The sequence below is a fragment of the Dermochelys coriacea genome, chromosome 2, assembly GCF_009764565.3.
Source record: "Dermochelys coriacea isolate rDerCor1 chromosome 2, rDerCor1.pri.v4, whole genome shotgun sequence".
Classification (NCBI taxonomy): Eukaryota; Metazoa; Chordata; order Testudines; family Dermochelyidae; genus Dermochelys; species Dermochelys coriacea.
In genome coordinates, this window is record NC_050069.1 from 99099982 (window position 1) to 99117185 (window position 17204).

General features: G+C 40.9%; 1 protein-coding gene across 3 annotated transcripts in view; it reads left to right on the plus strand.

Moving 5' to 3' along the window:
• Nucleotides 1-5158: 5158 nt before the first annotated feature.
• SOCS6 (suppressor of cytokine signaling 6) overlaps nt 5159-17204 on the plus strand; it is a 41919-nt gene continuing 29873 nt past the window's right edge. For 2 of the 3 annotated variants that reach the window (XR_006278947.1, XM_038391910.2), the window contains exon 1: nt 5757-5856. The gene's annotated coding sequence lies outside the window, so the exon portion shown is untranslated. Of the gene's footprint in view, nt 5483-5756; nt 5857-17204 lie in introns of those variants that run through there. The other variant, XM_038391909.2, reaches the window with a different exon arrangement.

The following is a 17204-nucleotide window of genomic DNA, read 5'->3' on the forward strand; positions in this document are numbered from 1 at the left end:
GTGAGAGAGACAAGCTTTCGTGCTACACAGAACTCTTTTGCGGTTCTAGGAAAGGTATTAGGAGTCAGTGTCACAGCAGAACACAAGATCAAACAGACAGGTTATCATAAGTATTTAGCACATATTCTAAGGGACCATTCTAAGTGGCCCAATCATCATAGGACAAAAGGGGAGGTTAGTGGGTTACAGATTGTTGCAATAAGCCATAAATCCAGTGTCTTTATTAAAACCATGATTTTTAGTGTCTAGCAAAGTTATGAATTTAAGCTTCCAGGATCATCTTTTGAAAGGTACACCACATATTGTGATAGGCATGTGTAGGATTCAGGGATCTTGAGGGGTGTATTGTAGGAGGTGTTGATTATTGTAGCAATGGAGATATATCCACAGATTCTGGATCTGTTGTTCTGGCAGGATCAGATTCTGTTTTGAGTCAGTTTGTCCTGGTCTGTGGGAAGCTTGCTTCTGATAATGAGGTTGGAGAGGTTGGCTGGATTGTTTGAAGGCCAGAAGAGGGGATTCAGGAAAGATTTCTTATAGGATGGAGTCCCCATCAAGTATTGATTGTAGTTATTTGATGACACCTCATATGGATTCTAGTGTAGGTTGGTAGGTGACAAACCAGGGGTATGCAGTGAAAGGGTGTTTTATTTCTGTATTGAAGCAGGTTCTCTCAGGATATTTGTGTGGCACGTTCCATGATGTGATCTACTTCTCTGGTGGACTGTCCTTGTTTGGCGAAGGAGATTTTGAGTGCGTTAAGGTTTATATCCTGGACTTTCTCCTCAGAGCATATTCTGTGATATCTGAGTGCCTGAGTGGCTGTAGAAAACAGATTTCTTAGTGTGTTTGGGACGGTTACTGGTTCTATGACGGTAGGTGTGATGATATCAAAACATATGTACCTTATCCAGTGCACTAAATACCCTAGCAACAAATATGTGGGTGAAACCAGAGAATTACTTTCCAATGAACTCACACAAGAAAATAAGAAAAAACACAATATGACCAGGGGTGAACACTTTTCATAAAGCGATCACTCTATATCCGACCTTTCAGTCCTCATCCTCAAAGGAAACCTGCACAACACTTTCAAAAGACGAGCCTGGGAGCTTAAATTAATAACTTTGATAGATACTAAAAATCAGTGTTTTAATAAAGACACTCAATTTACGAATTATTACAACAATCTGAAACCTACTAACCCACCTTTTTGTCCTATGATGATAGGGGTGTTAATGGGCCACTTCACCTTGAATGGTCCCTTAGAATATTTGTTTCAGAGTAGCAGCCGTGTTAGTCTGTATCCGCAAAAAAACCAGGAGTACTTGTGGCACCTTAGAGACTAACAAATTTATTAGAGCATAAGCTTTCGTGGGCTACAGCCCACTTCATCGGATGCACTGAATGGAACATATAGTAAGAAGATACATATATACATACAGAGAAGGTGGAATATGTGCTAAATACTTATGCTAAATTGTCTGTTTGATCTTGTATTTTGCTGTGAAACTCCTTGTACCTGTCCCACATCTGAAGAAGAGCTCCATGTAGCATGAAAGATTTTTCTCTCACCAACACAAGTCAGTCCAATAATTACCTCACCCACCTTGCGCCTTAACTAGACACTTTCAAGTAGCATAAGCCTTACATTTATAAGGGGGGGGGATCTTACAAAATGTAAAAAGTATAGAAATGTTTCATTAAAGAAAGTAGTTTAAATTTTAAAAGGCATTAAATCGGTTTCTTTTCCAATTTTAATATCCCCTGTAATGTTGAAAATCCACATTGAACAGGATTGTGAAGGAATAAAAAAGTTTAACTGACTAAAACCAGAGATTAGTTAGTTTCAATCAAACTTTACTATGCACGCTGAGTGAAGTACAAACACAAAAGATAAAATATAAACTAGTGGTGGTACTAAGGAACAGCTGTTTTGTGCAACAGGCTTCCTTCAGATGTCAGCAGAAATACTGTCAGAAAAATCAGAGGAAATGAGGTGGGTGAGACTAAATACATGCTTAAGTATCTGATGAGCTGGGGCTTATATTAACTGAGAATAAAGTTGAAATAAAATGTTAGGCAAATGATATTTCCTGAGCAGGAAAAATATCCTACTCATTCAAAAAATTAAATTGTAACTGTTTATTGTTAAAAATAAAGAGGGTGTTTTAAAGTCTTTAAAATTTCCCCTTGGATCTCTTGAATCAGATTTCATTGCCCTAATTTTATTCCTGATAATGGGCCAGGATTTTGAAAGATGGCCTCTATTTTGCTCCTGCAATTATTTCTGGATACAGATAAATAATCTTAACTTCACCTACTATTATTTGCTAACTCAGAATTGACGGGGAAGGGGCAAAAATCAAAGTCTGGTAAAAACAGAACTGAACATTTTCCTCTTATGATGAAGATTTATGCAATATTCATTGTGTGAACAACAAATGAAGAGTCTCAAAAAGTGACTACATTTAAACTATTCTGGCCTTAATTATAGATCTGAACCTACTCTCATGAAAGACAGTGTCAAAATTTCCACTGACTTCAGTTGTAACTTTTACAGGATCTAGTTTAACTAGTTTTGTCAGATGAGCAGTTTGGAGATGCTTTGTCCATCAAGTAGTGTAGAATCCCATCAGAGATTTTTTTAAAAATAATGTGTATACCAAAATATCTCCATAATTCAACAATCTAATTCTGAAAACCCTTACTCATTCAAGTGCTGCTCTCTGAACAGAATGCAGGGCTGTGAAAAAATATGTGGACACAAAAACACTTACTTGAGAAACTGACCTTATTGTAATATTACTGAAACAGTCATTTACTGCAGTTTCTCCTGGTGCTCCTTAACTTCCCTTAACCCCTCTTTCTGTATAGATATCTTCCTAATCTTGATTTGCCCTGAGCGCCCTTTGGATTACATTGCTGAATGCCCAACAAGTTACCCAGTAAAGGGGAAAGTCCTCCAGCTATATTTAGGGGTTTAGACATTTTCCCCACACTCACTAGTCCTTGCAACTCACTTCTCCCTTTTACTGTCCAGTTTAGCTTTCTTGCCCTTACCCAAAACCTACTCTCATACTTCTCAAAGGGGTACATATGTCTCCCAAACAGGAGGCACACTGTATAGCACCCCTTATTGATTTGCCTTGGAACTAGACTTTCCATTTTAACTTTCCCTTTGAACAAAACACTCAATTTAATATTGTTTTAAAACAGCTTGTCTGATATGAGTATCACTACACTCTACACAAACACCATTACCAATAATATGGTCTCATTTTTCCACGGCTTTAGACATGTAGTCTTTTTGTCAATAGTCTCAATGACTTCAAGAGGACCAGTCACATCAGTAGGTTTCAGGATTGGATCATAGATCCAATTATTTTTAGAAACTGTAAATATGCAAAGATGAGAGTGACTAGACTCTGATCAATCTGGACCAACATCTCTCATCAAATGGAGCAGTTTTTACCATTCCCAGAGGGTTACTTAAATATTTACAACTTCCCCAATATACTTTCTTTGATGGTATTTATCTGTATATGAACACCCTTGTATCATGAACTGTGTACCATATCCAAGTCTTGTTTGTTATACCACTGTTCATACCATGATAACAATATTATAAATCCATTAAAATATATGCTTATTCTGATGTTAGGTGCATCATGTGTGAAAAAAGACCAATTTCATTTTAAACTTTTGTTTAAAAATGTCATTCCTGTTGTAACTGGAGTCAGTGCCTTCTGGGATAAATTTGGCCCACTATCCATTGAAATGTACCAAACATATTAAGAGCTATAAAAGATTAAATGGAAATGGGTACTCTCTAAAGAAAGATAAAGAATACAGCATATGTTTCCAAGCTGAAAGCTCAAATTTGAGAGATACTGACAGTCCTCATTTCTCATTGAATCGCACGTGATCAGACTATAAAAACTTAAATTTATTCATACAATAATCCCAAATCCCAAGCCATAAAAGAATTAAAAGAGTGAAGTCTCCATGAATTCACTAGAACTATTTGGATGCTTACAAGTTAAGCAAGTCTTTAAATAATTAAAGGACTATGTCCTAGAAGAGTTGCAACTTAAGCCCTTATCCTGCAAACAATTAAGCAACTACATAACTTCCTTCATCTGAATTGTCTCATTGACTCCTATGAAACTACTCATATGAGTAAAATTACTTAAATGTGAAAAGAAAAGGAGTACTTGTGACACCTTAGAGACTAACAAATTTATTTGAGCATAAGCTTTGCATCTGATGAAGTGAGCTGTAGCTCATGAAAGCTTATGCTCAAATAAATTTGTTAGTCTCTAAGGTGCCACAAGTACTCCTTTTCTTTTTGCGAATACAGATTAACACGGCTGCTACTCTGAAACCTGTCATAAGTGTGAAAGTATTTACAGGATTGAGTTCTTGATTTGCATTAGTTATTAACTTTATAAATCAAACCAGGAAGTGAAGGAAAGCCATATTTCATGGCACTGATATTACTCAAAAGGTCAAAGTTTCATCACTTGGTAAATATTTTGAAAAGTTTCAGGCTGCTTGCTGCCCACAGATTTCAATCAGTTTTATTCTTTCTGATCACTTTTTTGCCAAAAAGGCTAAATCAGGGATTTTTTATTTATGTATTGATCTTGATTAGCATTTCATTTACACTGAAACAGCTTAACAGCTGTTGTGGTTGCACACTCCCACAGGCACTCTTTGAAGCAAAATTTAAAGATAAAAATGGCCTTTTAAAAATGCCAATGTCAAGGCCGAGGAGATACAAGTCAGGCTATAAGAGAGCAGATGAAATGGAGAACAGAAAAGAAGATACAAATCCTAGGGGACACAATATTGTGAAGTGCTGAGACTATTTAACTCCCACAGAAATGACTGACCCCAGGGGAAATTCTCAGCAGCACCTGGTAGGATCTGGCATAAACAGAGCAGAGGCAGGAGGTTGCTACTGAGTATTTCGCAGCTTCCGTTCAATTCCGTAAGAGTTAAGAGAACTGAGCATCTTGCAAGGATGGGGTGAGCCAGGCATTCAGCTGAAGGTAAACCGTGCAGCTGTACCCATTTTGGAATTCTGACAGCATCATAAACGTGCACTTTATACGCCTTATTTATAAACTCATACAAAGGCGAGGGGCCCAACAGTGGCCCATTGAGGAGGAAAGGAGGTTACTGGATAACAAAAAGGGCTTCCCTTAATAAACAAGTACAAATGAAGAATGTTCTAGTGGGGGATACAAGCTGCTCTTCTGCTGTTCGCTTTCGGTCCCCCCTGTAAATATCCCAACGCAGCCATGTGCATCCTCGGCCAGCCCTGGCCCCTTCTGTCGCTGCTCTGGCAACAAGCCCCGTGAGGGGCGATTTGGCTACGCTGCTGCGGTTTCTCCTGCTGCTGGAGCTGCGGAGGGAGGGAGGAAACCCGAGGGCAGAGAGCGGCCGGCAAGGGGCATGCAAGAAGTGCAACGGAGTGAGTGAGCCGAGCGCCTGCGAGCGGAGAGAGGGGCCAGGCGGGCCAGGGAAGGGGTTTCACGGCCTCCTCCCCCGGCGGGGCGGTGAGGGCAGGCGGGTGGCTGGCGGAGGGCAGGGCAGGGCTGAGATGAGCGCCTGGCAGGACTGAGCCGGAGGCGGCGGCCGAGCCGTGCGTGTGGCCGAGCCGGCCGGTCCCGTCGCTGTGGCTGCTGGTGGCGGGTGCTGCGGGCTGGCTGCCCCCTTACGCCCCTCCGAGGCCCGGGGGGAGGAGAGAGGAGGAGGAGGAAGCGGCGGCACCAGGAGCTGGGAGGCGGCGGCGAGGGAGCCTGGTGGAGTCGGAGCCGGGCCCGCAGCGACGGCGGCTCCTTCTCGGTGAGTCCCGCTGCGCGGCCCGGCCGGGGAGCAGCCGCGCTGCGGGGGGGCGGCCCGGCCCCGGGGCCGGCAGCGGCCTCGGCTGGGTGAGCTCCCCTGGCAGCGGGCACCTCCGCCCCGGCCCCTGCGGGCTGCGGCCCGGGCCGCGCTCTGCCTTTGTTCGCCCCGCACCAGCGGCGGCGCCAGGCCTCGCGGAGAGACCGGGGCCGCAGCGCGGCCTGCAGGGGAGCGAGCAGCGCCCGGGACAGGGCCGCAGAGATACCCCCGCCCCCAAATCCCAGAGCAGGAAGGGGGCTGGGTCTGTCCGTGACCCCCCCAAAATTCCGAGCCACGGGGGGGGGGGAGACTGGATCTGAGTTTGACAACAACAAAAAACAAACCCCCAACCCCACAAAGGCCGGTGCAGGAAGGGGTCTCCCTCTGCCCAGCCCCCCTCTCCAAATCCCAGTGCTGAGGGCAGCAGGCAGCTGGATTTTCCCCGTGTGCAGCCCCCTTCCCGCTCTCAGAAATAAGAGAGAGCTGGCAGAGTCGCTCTCCAACCAAGTTGCCTGCAGGCCAGGTGCCCAGTGCTAGTGTTGTGGTCAACCCCTTTGGCCTCTGCCTCAGAGGCTCAGGAGAAGGTTAAAATCCAAATGTCACACTGTTATTATTGCATTATATAAATCTGATCAATCTTCTCTCACCCAGGAGTAAGTAGGGGCAGAAATAATATGCTGCTGTGTGAGAGAGGGAGAGGAGAGATTTTGAAACAACTCGACCCACCCATGCACCCCAGCCTTCTCACCCCAAACTGTTTTCTTCTCCATCAGAAACAGACGAACTACAGCCTAGTCTTTGCCTTTGGTTAGTCAGTTACTGAAAAACAAAACAAAACACCAAAGTTGTCAAAAATCAACAAAGCTGCCAAAGTTGTTAAGCTGGGAAGCTCCTAGTTGAGCTCCTGTGATTCCATTTTTTTTGGTTTTAAAATTAAGTTGGGCTTCCATGATTCTAGGATGCAAACACTGGTGCAGAGTAGATCACTGTCTGGGTGAGGGGGATGGCAGCTATAAACACTTCACTTCCATCTGGCAAAGTGTCACCACCAGACTTCCAGTTACTCTGCCTCTTTTCGAGTAACCTGCCTCAATACCTCTTTTCTAGCTGTCAAATATGTTTCCACTTATGTTGCCCCAAATCACATACATATTCCCCCAGTAAAAAAATATGCCCCCTACCATGCCTCCCTGCTTTAGGGAGTTATAGCCCAGAAGTAGTTGTACAGCACTATGTGTACACCTCTTCTGGAGAATTGAAGAGTGGTACTACTGTTGGTTCATATTAATAAACCTGTCCTTAGATTGTATAGATCATGTGGAAGCTTCACAGTAGTCATGAAATAATTTATTTTGCTTGGCTAGGGGTCTTAAATTTTTCTGGAAGATTGTTGGAGAATAAGTACAAGTAGTCATTAATTTTTTAATAGATAATTTTTAGTAAAGCAATTACACAAGAAAATATGCATTTATATATGATAAACTGAAGGCAAATTATGAGTTAAAACAAAAGATATCTGCTTTAACTTTCATAATGCTTTTTGAAATGTTTAGTTTCTCTTACGCAATTCACTAATGAGGTTCCTTGTTTCCTATTACATATTTCATAATAAAATTATGGAAGTATGATCACAGCTTCATAGTCAAAATTGAGTTGTTTTCCCTTAAAGCAGGTATTCAGCCTCTTTAAGATATGCAGTACACAGCAAACCCTCCCCATTCAATGATTTCTGAGAATTAAACTAAGATTTGTTTTAGAGTTCAAATTAAGTGAGCCCTTGAAAAAGTTTACCACTTAGGGTATGTTTAAACTTAAAATGCTACAGTGACACTGCTGTAGCACTTCAGTGTAGACCAGTGTTTCTCAACCTGTGGCCCATGGGCTGCTTGTGGCCCAGTCAGCCCACAGCTGCAGCCCATGTGACATCCTCAGGGCCATAGAGGTAGTATTGGATGCAGCCCACATTACACATTGTGGGCCGCCTTTTCAGCCCACACTGGTAAATAGGTTGAGAAACACTGGTGTAGACGCTAACTATAGTGATGGGTAGGGGAGGGTCTCCTTTTATGGTAGTTAATCCACTTCCCTGAAAGGCTGTAGCTCTGTCAATGGAAGAATTCTTCTGTCGACGTAGCTCTGTCTACACTGGGAGCTAGGACAGCATAACGTTCCTCAGGGGATGTGGATTTTTCACAACCTTGAGAGTCATAGCTATGCTGATGTAAGTTCCCAGTGTAGATCAACCCTTAGCAGCGAACCTTTTTTTTTGGTCCTGAATTATCTTAACAGAATATGCACTCTTCAAATTTTCCATATAGTTCACTCATTTCAATTTTGTGTAAAGGTTACATTTAAATAAATTAACTTGCAAATATATTAAGTTATTATTTCTAATTGTTATAAACAGAGCCAGTCCGACAGCTGAGGTCACTCAACCAATCATCCTTCCTCTATAACTAATTTGAATGCTACAGTGGTGCTTGTGCAATGAGACAGTGGCATAAAAGAGACTGAACTCATGTTAAGAATGATCATAGATAGATTTCTTGGTTCCAACTACCACTGCTCCTTTAAATTTCTATGGTTATCCTAACTTGCGCATCAGTATTTGAAAGGCTCCTCATGGCACTGCTGTTTTGATTCCACTGGGGGCAAGCACTGCTGGGGAAACTGAGGTAGAAGTGCAGAGACATTCCTGTTTATAGCCCCTGCCATTTTCCTTCTCTCCCCACAGTGCTGCTTTCGGTGTCTGAGTGGAAGGGGAGGAGTGCGGAGGAGGAGAGTGGTGGGATGGAAGTGGAGGGTGAAGACTCACCCAGTCTATGTGTGCAGATGTCTGTTTCAGCTCTTCTGGTGGTGGTGCCTTGCTGCACTATGGTCCTGAGGCAGCAGTGCCAGAGGGAGCAGTTCAAGCACACCTCAAACCACATGGTGGGGGAGGGATCTAAAAATCAGTTTAATGTAATCCAGGACCACAAACATTAAAATGCATTGATCATAATTGTATGGCTGTGGCATGATGACTACAGGGCAGAGTTGAGATTATTTTGGGGGTCTTAACTGTACATTTCCATACAACAACATGTTTGGGTTTCTTTTAAGTTTAACCTGAACTTTGAATTTCCTGGGTTTGTATTGTTTGTTTGAAATAACTGTGACATTCCTGTAATGATTCTTACCCTTAAATTACTGAGAGGTAATCTCAACTGATTTCCATTTTAATGTAGGTTTGATAGATTGTTTTTGTGTGTGTGTCCGTGTCCGGGAATATATAGCAAACACCAGAAGACATATTTGAGTTGTTACTCACCAAGGGCTGCGGTTTCAGTAACAAAGTTCAACAAATTTATAGTAGCATCAGGCAATAAAGATCCCTAAAAGAAAACTTGGGCATATGTCATGTAAGTAATTTCAGTTGACAAATGACATATGGTTATATTTTGGAGTGCATAGTAAAATTATGAGTAGGACAAGTTATTTCTAGTGTTTACACTGGAATATTCATTAACCATATTTAAATAAGGCAGCTTTATGCCATTCAAAAATATATGCATCCAATTTAACTGCAGGTAGAGAGTAGGGTATTGGGGCCATTCTTCTTATCACTGGTTTCATATTCTCTCTCACAGTAATTGGAATGTTTGAATTGAAACTCTTAACTAAGTAAATTGGACAAGGGATGGGAATTTTTAAAAAACACAGAATTTTTAACAGCTTAATTTTGATAAAAACATCCAAAATCAGTATAACCTCATTTTCCCCATAGTTTTGGATTTCTTAAAGGAAGCTTAAAATGTCACAGGTAACTTTATTTTGTTAACTGAATAAATTAGGTTATCTCACCTACTTCGTTTCCCTGGCATTTTGGTGTTTTTACAGTCACACTTTTAAAAAGTCTTTCTTCCCTGTTGCAGTGTATGAAAAACCCACAAAGAGTGAAAACTGCCTATACACAAAGTGTTGTCAAACATAGAAAATAAAGAAAGGGGGGAAATAGCAAAACATTTCTCTAATACTATGTCTTAACTTTTAACAATAGCAGACAAAATTTTCAGACTTAAGTGTTTTTGATGCTATCTCTGTATGTTTCAGTATCTTACACCCTGATCCTGCTATTGGATACACTTAGTCAAACTCTTATAATTCAGAGTCTAATTGAAATCAGTGGGGTCTCCCTGTGAGTATAGGGATCTACCTGTGCATATCCAAGCATGAGATCAGGGCTATAATTTTGAAAATGCATAGAACACATACTAAGTGCTGTATTTTTAAGATTTCGCTTTCTGCAAAATTGGTGGATGTCAGATTCCATGTTTAAATTCTATTAGATAAGTTTGCTAATACAATCCTATACTTGAGGGAGTATCTTACTAGATAGTCCCTAGTGCTTACAGTTGTAAGTGACTAAATTAATTCCACTATTTCATATGAATGATTATTTCACAGTTTAATAGAGCTTACTACTAGAATCATCTTCCTGATATTTAAACTGTGAATTCCTGGGTTTAATTTTATCCCAATACTCTTAGTTATCTCTTTGTTTTATTGTTCAGGTATCTGCTAACATTTCATTCTTACCAATTTGTTTTCTGCTCCTGTTCTTGTATAAATCAGTCCCGTCAGTCTTTTTCTTCCCCCTTTTAGTTGCTTGTCTTGCTATACTCTCCAGTCTGTCAAAATTTTTTTGGTTTTGTGGTGTATAGGTACACTCTGCCTTACGTGTGGATTAATGCTGCAATGCTGCAAAAAGAGGACAATCTGTGCAATAATACTAAAGGTGCAACATGGTGTATCATGAGACAGCACATTATGCACAGTCTGATCTAATAATTTAATTCTGAGAACTAGGCTTAAATTCTGGAAAATAAAAAAGAGACAGACTATGTCTCTTGATCAGGTGCCTATTTGTCACTGTAGTGATACAGAGGATAGAAATGTGTTACAAGGGGCCCTCGGGAGAATTACTTTTGTGCAGACATAACCTATGCTGGCATTCTTGCAAGCCCTGCAGTAAGGGCCATAGCACATATGGGCGATTCTGGGCTGTGGGATTAGACAAGAGATTACTGTGAATTAGAACAGCCCCCGGTATCACTAATGTATACCCAATGCAATTTAAAGCCACCTTTTTTCCCCATCACCTCTCCCTGGTTTGCACATTCTGTATTGTGCCTTCAAGAGACTCAGTACAGTATGTAATCCAAAATATTACTTTATTGTGGTAACATGAAATCCTTCTTTTTCTATGGCATATGTTCTAAAGAATTTTTACAAAATGGCCTACAATCCAGCGAATTCCAGGTGCTGTATTTTTCACAATTTTGTTGTTATGGAATTGTTCATTACACTTGGATGGAAATACCTTGTTTCATGGAGGGGTGGAAATCCCTAGAGCAGCTAAGTGTTAGAAAGGCTGTGTGGCTGTACACCATTCTGGAAGATTACAAGTGTATACAACTCCATGCAATTTAAACCCAGGATTCTGGCTTTTCTGGGTTGTTAGCATTACTGGTGAACTTGTTTGACTACATCATATATTGCTATTCAGGCATTCGGGGTGAAATCAAAGCAGAAGCAAGGTTTACAGTCCTGAGCAATAAAAGAGAGTAGGGAGGGGGAGACTTGCTTTTAAGTAACTCAATTCAATCAACGTCATTTAAAATATTCCTCCACTGTTAGTTGCTGCTGATCTGCTATTTGCCTGTCATTACAAATGCTGAGGTAAACATGACACAGCAATATTGTTTGCCTTTGTACATTTAATGCTCCTACATACCATTATTTTTGCTCAAAAAAAAAAAGGTGACTGTAAGCAATTCTCTAGTGCTGCTTCTGCTGTGAAGAGGGACCCAGTGACTGCTGCTGAACAGCCTGAGAGTGCTGTGCAGCAGCTGGTTCTATCTTTGGGAATAAAGAGAATTCCTCTGCTCTCACCAGGATAAGGGGGAGGACAGAACTTCTGGAAATTTCTGGGGAGGGCATCACTCATTGCTAGCTATTCTGTGTTAGATTAGAGCATTCTTCCTGCCGGTTACGTTGTCTTTTATTAGGTGATAGAATTACACTGGTGGTGGTGGGGTGGAAACTCAACAAAATCAAACAGGCTAACAGTTGCAAACCTGACTGCCTGTAGTTAGGCTCCTAAATTCAAGTTTAAGCACCTAAATAAGAGTGGTATGTTTTCATCCCCACTACAAAGCTGCTGAGCACCTGTAATTCTAGGTGACTTCAGCAGGATTTGTGAGTGCTCAGCACCTCTACAAATTCCTGTTGGTTCTTAATCTTAAGTTTATGGAGGAGATGGTATGATGGGATAACGTGATTTTGGTAATTAATTGATCTTTAAATATTCATGGTGGGATATTAGATGGGTGGGATCTGAGTTACCCAGGAAAGAATTTTCTGTAGTATCTGGCTGGTGAATCTTGCCCATATGCTCAGGGTTTAGCTGATTGCCATATTTGGGGTCGGGAAGGAATTTTCCTCCAGGGCAGATTGGAGAGGCCCTGGAGGTTTTTCGCCTTCCTCTGTAGCATGGGGCATGGGTCACTTGATGGAGGATTCTCTGCTCCTTGAAGTCTTTAAACCACGATTTGAGGACTTCAATAGCTCAGACATGGGTGAGGTTTTTCGCAGGAGTGGGTGGGTGAGATTCTGTGGCCTGCGTTGTGCAGGAGGTCAGACTAGATGATCAGAATGGTCCCTTCTGACCTGAGTATCTATGTATCTATGTAATCATTCACCACCATTTTCTGACCCTTTACCCAAGCCAACTGGGTAAAGGATGTAAGGGCAAGGATGTAGCCACATTTTATGTAAGGCCAGGTTTAGACTACAAGTTGGCATAGCTGTGTCAATCAACAGTGTGGAAAAAAAACAACATCCCCCAGCTGACATAGCTATGCTGGCTAAAACCCCAATGTAGACACAGCTATGCCAACAGAAGTATGCTTCTCTTGGCATAAATAACGCCATTTTAGGAGGTGGTATTACTATACCTGTAGAAAAACTCCTGTTGGCATAAGCTGCATCTACACCAGGAGGCTCAGCTGGGATAGCTATATGGGCAAAGCATTTGTTATGTAAAGTCTAAAAAGTTGTTCCTAAGTGGCTTTCACATTTTTATTACAGAGTGAGCCTGCAAATTAAATTAGATTTTTAGTTATTTGTTTTGTATGGATTTTTGATCCATTTAAAAGCTACAATATTTAACTTTCTCTGAAGGAATATAAAAACAATTCTGAAATGTCCAAGTATCACCCAGTTTGGGATGCGCAGTGAACCGATTTGTTGGCTGTAACATTGCCCTCTGAATATTGCTTCCCTAATAACTTTATACAGATTATGTATTTTGATTTAACTTCCTTTGTTTCTGTAATCTGTTAATGTAGCGGTCAGACAGTTTTAGAAAACTTCAGGTTTATTACAGTGTTTATGTTCTTGTCACAGTGATGTTTTATTTATTGTTTGTTTGTTTATTTATATTTATTGTGACTTGCAATAAAGTAATTTTGGATGAGATCCGCTTTGCCTTTGACGTTGCAGGTGTGAATAATAGATGTTTCAGGATGTTTTCTCAGTGTTGTTACAAAAATATAAATATTGGAAAATGACAGTGTCACTGGAAACTAATATTGCTATCAAAACCATGTATGTGCGTAATCTTCTTCCTGCCCCCCAACACAATACATAGTAAGAAGCTATATTTCCATTTTTTGTCACATGATGCTGCAAGAAGCTCATCAGTCAGAGGGCTTGTATAGGGAGTAAATGCTCACATCTTAGAGCTTGGCTACACTTACATTTTATAGCGCTCTAACTTGCTGGCTCGGGGGGTGAAAAATCACCCTCTGAATGCAGCAAGTCAGAGCGCTTTAAAACGCTAGTGTAAACAGGCTCAGAGAGCTGGGAGCTAATCCCCTCATGGAGGTGGATTACCAGGAGCGTTGGGAGAGCTCTCTCCCAGTTCTCGCGTGCGACCAGACTCGCACTTCAAAGTGCTGCCGCGGGAGCGCTCCTGCGACAGCACTTTGAAGTTTCCAATGTAGCCATGCCCTTAGGGTGATTATTTTGGGGATGGGGGGCAGAGTGGCAGTGGCGGCGCATAGGTATCTAGATCAACTGATGGATTTTATGGTTTAGGATGCAACCAAAGTTACTATCTTTTTTATCACTAGCTGAAGATGTTCTGATTCTTTAAAATTATACATTGTTTGCTGTTCCAGCCCACAAAGCTGCTGCTAGAGATACTCCAAACAGACTTGGTTTTGCAACTTGTACTTTTTCATTTTTCTCTAATTGAATTATTCTTAATTACTTTGGGTGATGTTCATGTTTAATGTTGTATGTGAATAATAGAAGTTTGTAGGAGTGTGTTGAGTAGATGACTTTCCACACTCTAAAGCACAGTCCTCGAATAGGATCAAAACCCACCCTCTTTCTGGTTATTCAGACTGAAGATCCTTCTGGCAGGGCAGTCCAACTCTGAAGCCTGCTTTCTTGTTTTATTCCCACTAACTGGAGAGCCTTCCCTCCAGGCATTGATATTGTTTACAAGTGCTCTGGAGTAGGGCTATCTCCAAGACAGACATTAGCCAGTTCTTTCCTTGGCTGAGTGTGTTGTTTTTTTTTCTTCCCTAACAAGATTTTACAATCTCTTTCAATATTAGAAATCTGTCTTTTACGTACTTTACGGTTGTTAAAAGTAATCTGTCAAATTAGGAGGTGGAATGAATGGACGCCAAGATGGATGAACAAGGAAAAAGTGACATTAGGTCAAGTGGATTTGAGGTACAGCAAGAGTATGAATAGTTGTCAAGAGGCACACTGGGGAATGAGGTTTTTTTTTAAACTGTACTCCAGAAAATGGAATGGGATTTGCCTATCTGAGAATCTCTCTCTCTCCATGCCATATTGCCTTAGCTGTGGCCAGTGGGAGTAGCTGAGCTCATGTCCCTTAGATGTAAAAGCTCCTGGCAGGATATGTGTCATGAGAGCCCATTGACTTCGGAACTCAGTACTCAGTTTCCCTTTTGTTGCAAAATAGCATGAATCTGTTGATGTTTAGGGCTCCCTAGAAGGCCTCCCACTTCTTCCTGGTTTTTGTGGGAGAGCTTAAATCTCATGAGTGTAATTGTGCTAATCTAATAAAGGCCTTAAAATACTTTTATTCTTTTCTTATTTCTGGGACATTGTTAGTTGAGGGATGACTGTAGGAGTTTTCTTTATTTTATATTTGTATATTTTAAACATAAGAACATAACATAAGAACAGCCATACTGGGTCAGACCAAAGGTCCATATAGCCCAGCATCCTGTCTTCCAACAGTGGCCAATGCCAGGTGCCCCAGCGGGAATGAACAGAACAGGTAATCATCAAGTGATCCATCCCCTGTCACCCATTCCCAGCTTCTGGCAAGCCGAGGCTAGGGTCACTAGCCCTGCCCATCTGGCTAATAGCCATTGATTGACCTATCCTCCATGAATTTATCTAGTTATTTTTTGAACCCTGTTATAGTCTTGGCCTTCACAACATCCTCTGGCAAAGAGTTCCACAGGTTGACTGTGTGTTGTGTGAAAAAATACTTCCTTTTGTTTTAAATCAGCTGCCTATTAATTTCATTTGGTGTTCCCTAGTTCTTGTGTTATGGGAAGGAGTAAATAACACTTCGTTATTTACTTTCTCCACGGCAGTCATGATTTTATAGACCTCTATCATATCCCCCTTTAGTCGTCTCTTTTCCAAGCTGAAAAGTCCCAGTCTTATTCATCTCTCCTCATATGGAAGCCGTTCCATATCCATAATCATTTTATTGCCCTTTTCTGAACCGTTTCCGATTCCAATATATCTTTTTTGAGATGGGGTGATCATATCTGCACACAATATTGAAATGTGGGTCTACCAGGAATTTATATAGAGGCAATATGATATTTTCTGTCTTATTATCTATCCCTTTCTTAATGATTCCCAACATTCTGTTCACTTTTTTGACTGCCGCTGCATAGTGAGTGGATCTTTTCAGAGAACTATCCTCAACTCCAAGATCTCTTTCTTGAGCGGTAACAGCTAATTTAGATCCTATCATTTTATATATATAGTTATGTTTTATATGTATGGGGTTTTCCAATGTGCATTACTTTGCATTTATCAACTTTGAATTTCATCTGCCATTTTGACAGGTTTCAGAGTAGCAGCCGTGTTAGTCTGTATCCGCAAAAAGAAGAGGAGTACTTGTGGCACCTTAGAGACTAACAAATTTATTTGAGCATAAGCTTTCGTGAGCTAAAGCTCACTTCATCCAATGAAGTACTCCTTTTCTATCTGCCATTTTGTTGCCCAGTCCATCCAGTTTTGAGAGATCCTTTTGTAGCTCTTCGCAGTCTGCCTGGGACGTAACTATCTTGAGTAGTTTTGTATCATCTCCAAATTTTGCCACCTCACTGTTTACCCCTTTTTTCAGATCATTTATGAATACCTTAAATAGCACTGGGCCCAGTACAGACCCCTGGGGGACACCACTATTTACCTCTCTCCATTCTGAAAACTGACCATTTATTCCTACACTATCTTTTAACCAGTTACCAATCCATGAGAGAATCTTCCCTCTTATTCCATGACTTACTTTGCTTAAGAGCCTTTGGTGAGGGACCTTGTCAAAGGCTTTCTGAAAATATAAATACACCATATCTATTGGATCCCCTTTGTCCACATGCTTGTTGACCCCCTCAAAGAATTCTAGTAGATTGGTGAGGCATGATTTCCCTTTACTAAAATATTATCAGGGCTGATATATATTATCAGATCCATATTGTTTTTACTGATTATATATAAATACAAATATGTAGTGGGAAAGGCTATTACTCCACCAAGAACAAAGCACTTGACCACATTTCGAAGTTTACCATCCTCAATTGTATTACAGTCTTAGACCCTGATCTTGCTAAGACTTATGCACATGCTTAACTTTAAGCATTTGAATAGCCTTAAGACTATTCATGTGCTTAAAGTTAAGCACACAAATTTATCCAAGATTGAGCCCCTAGGACTATTTCATGCAAAAAAAATGTGTTAATGCAATGTAAAGATGGCATAGTTAAAATCACTAAGGATCTTATGCTATATTCATGAAATTTAACTGTAGCCCTTACTGTTGTATAGCTAAACTCCTGATCTTGCAGTCTGATTGTTTGGGCAGACCCCTGTAAGGGTATAAGGATCTGTCTGCACATAGTCCTATGGATGTTAATAAGACTTTCCACACAGGTGCAATGGTTTTCCTATGTGGATCATTCATATAGCTGTGTTGCACAACT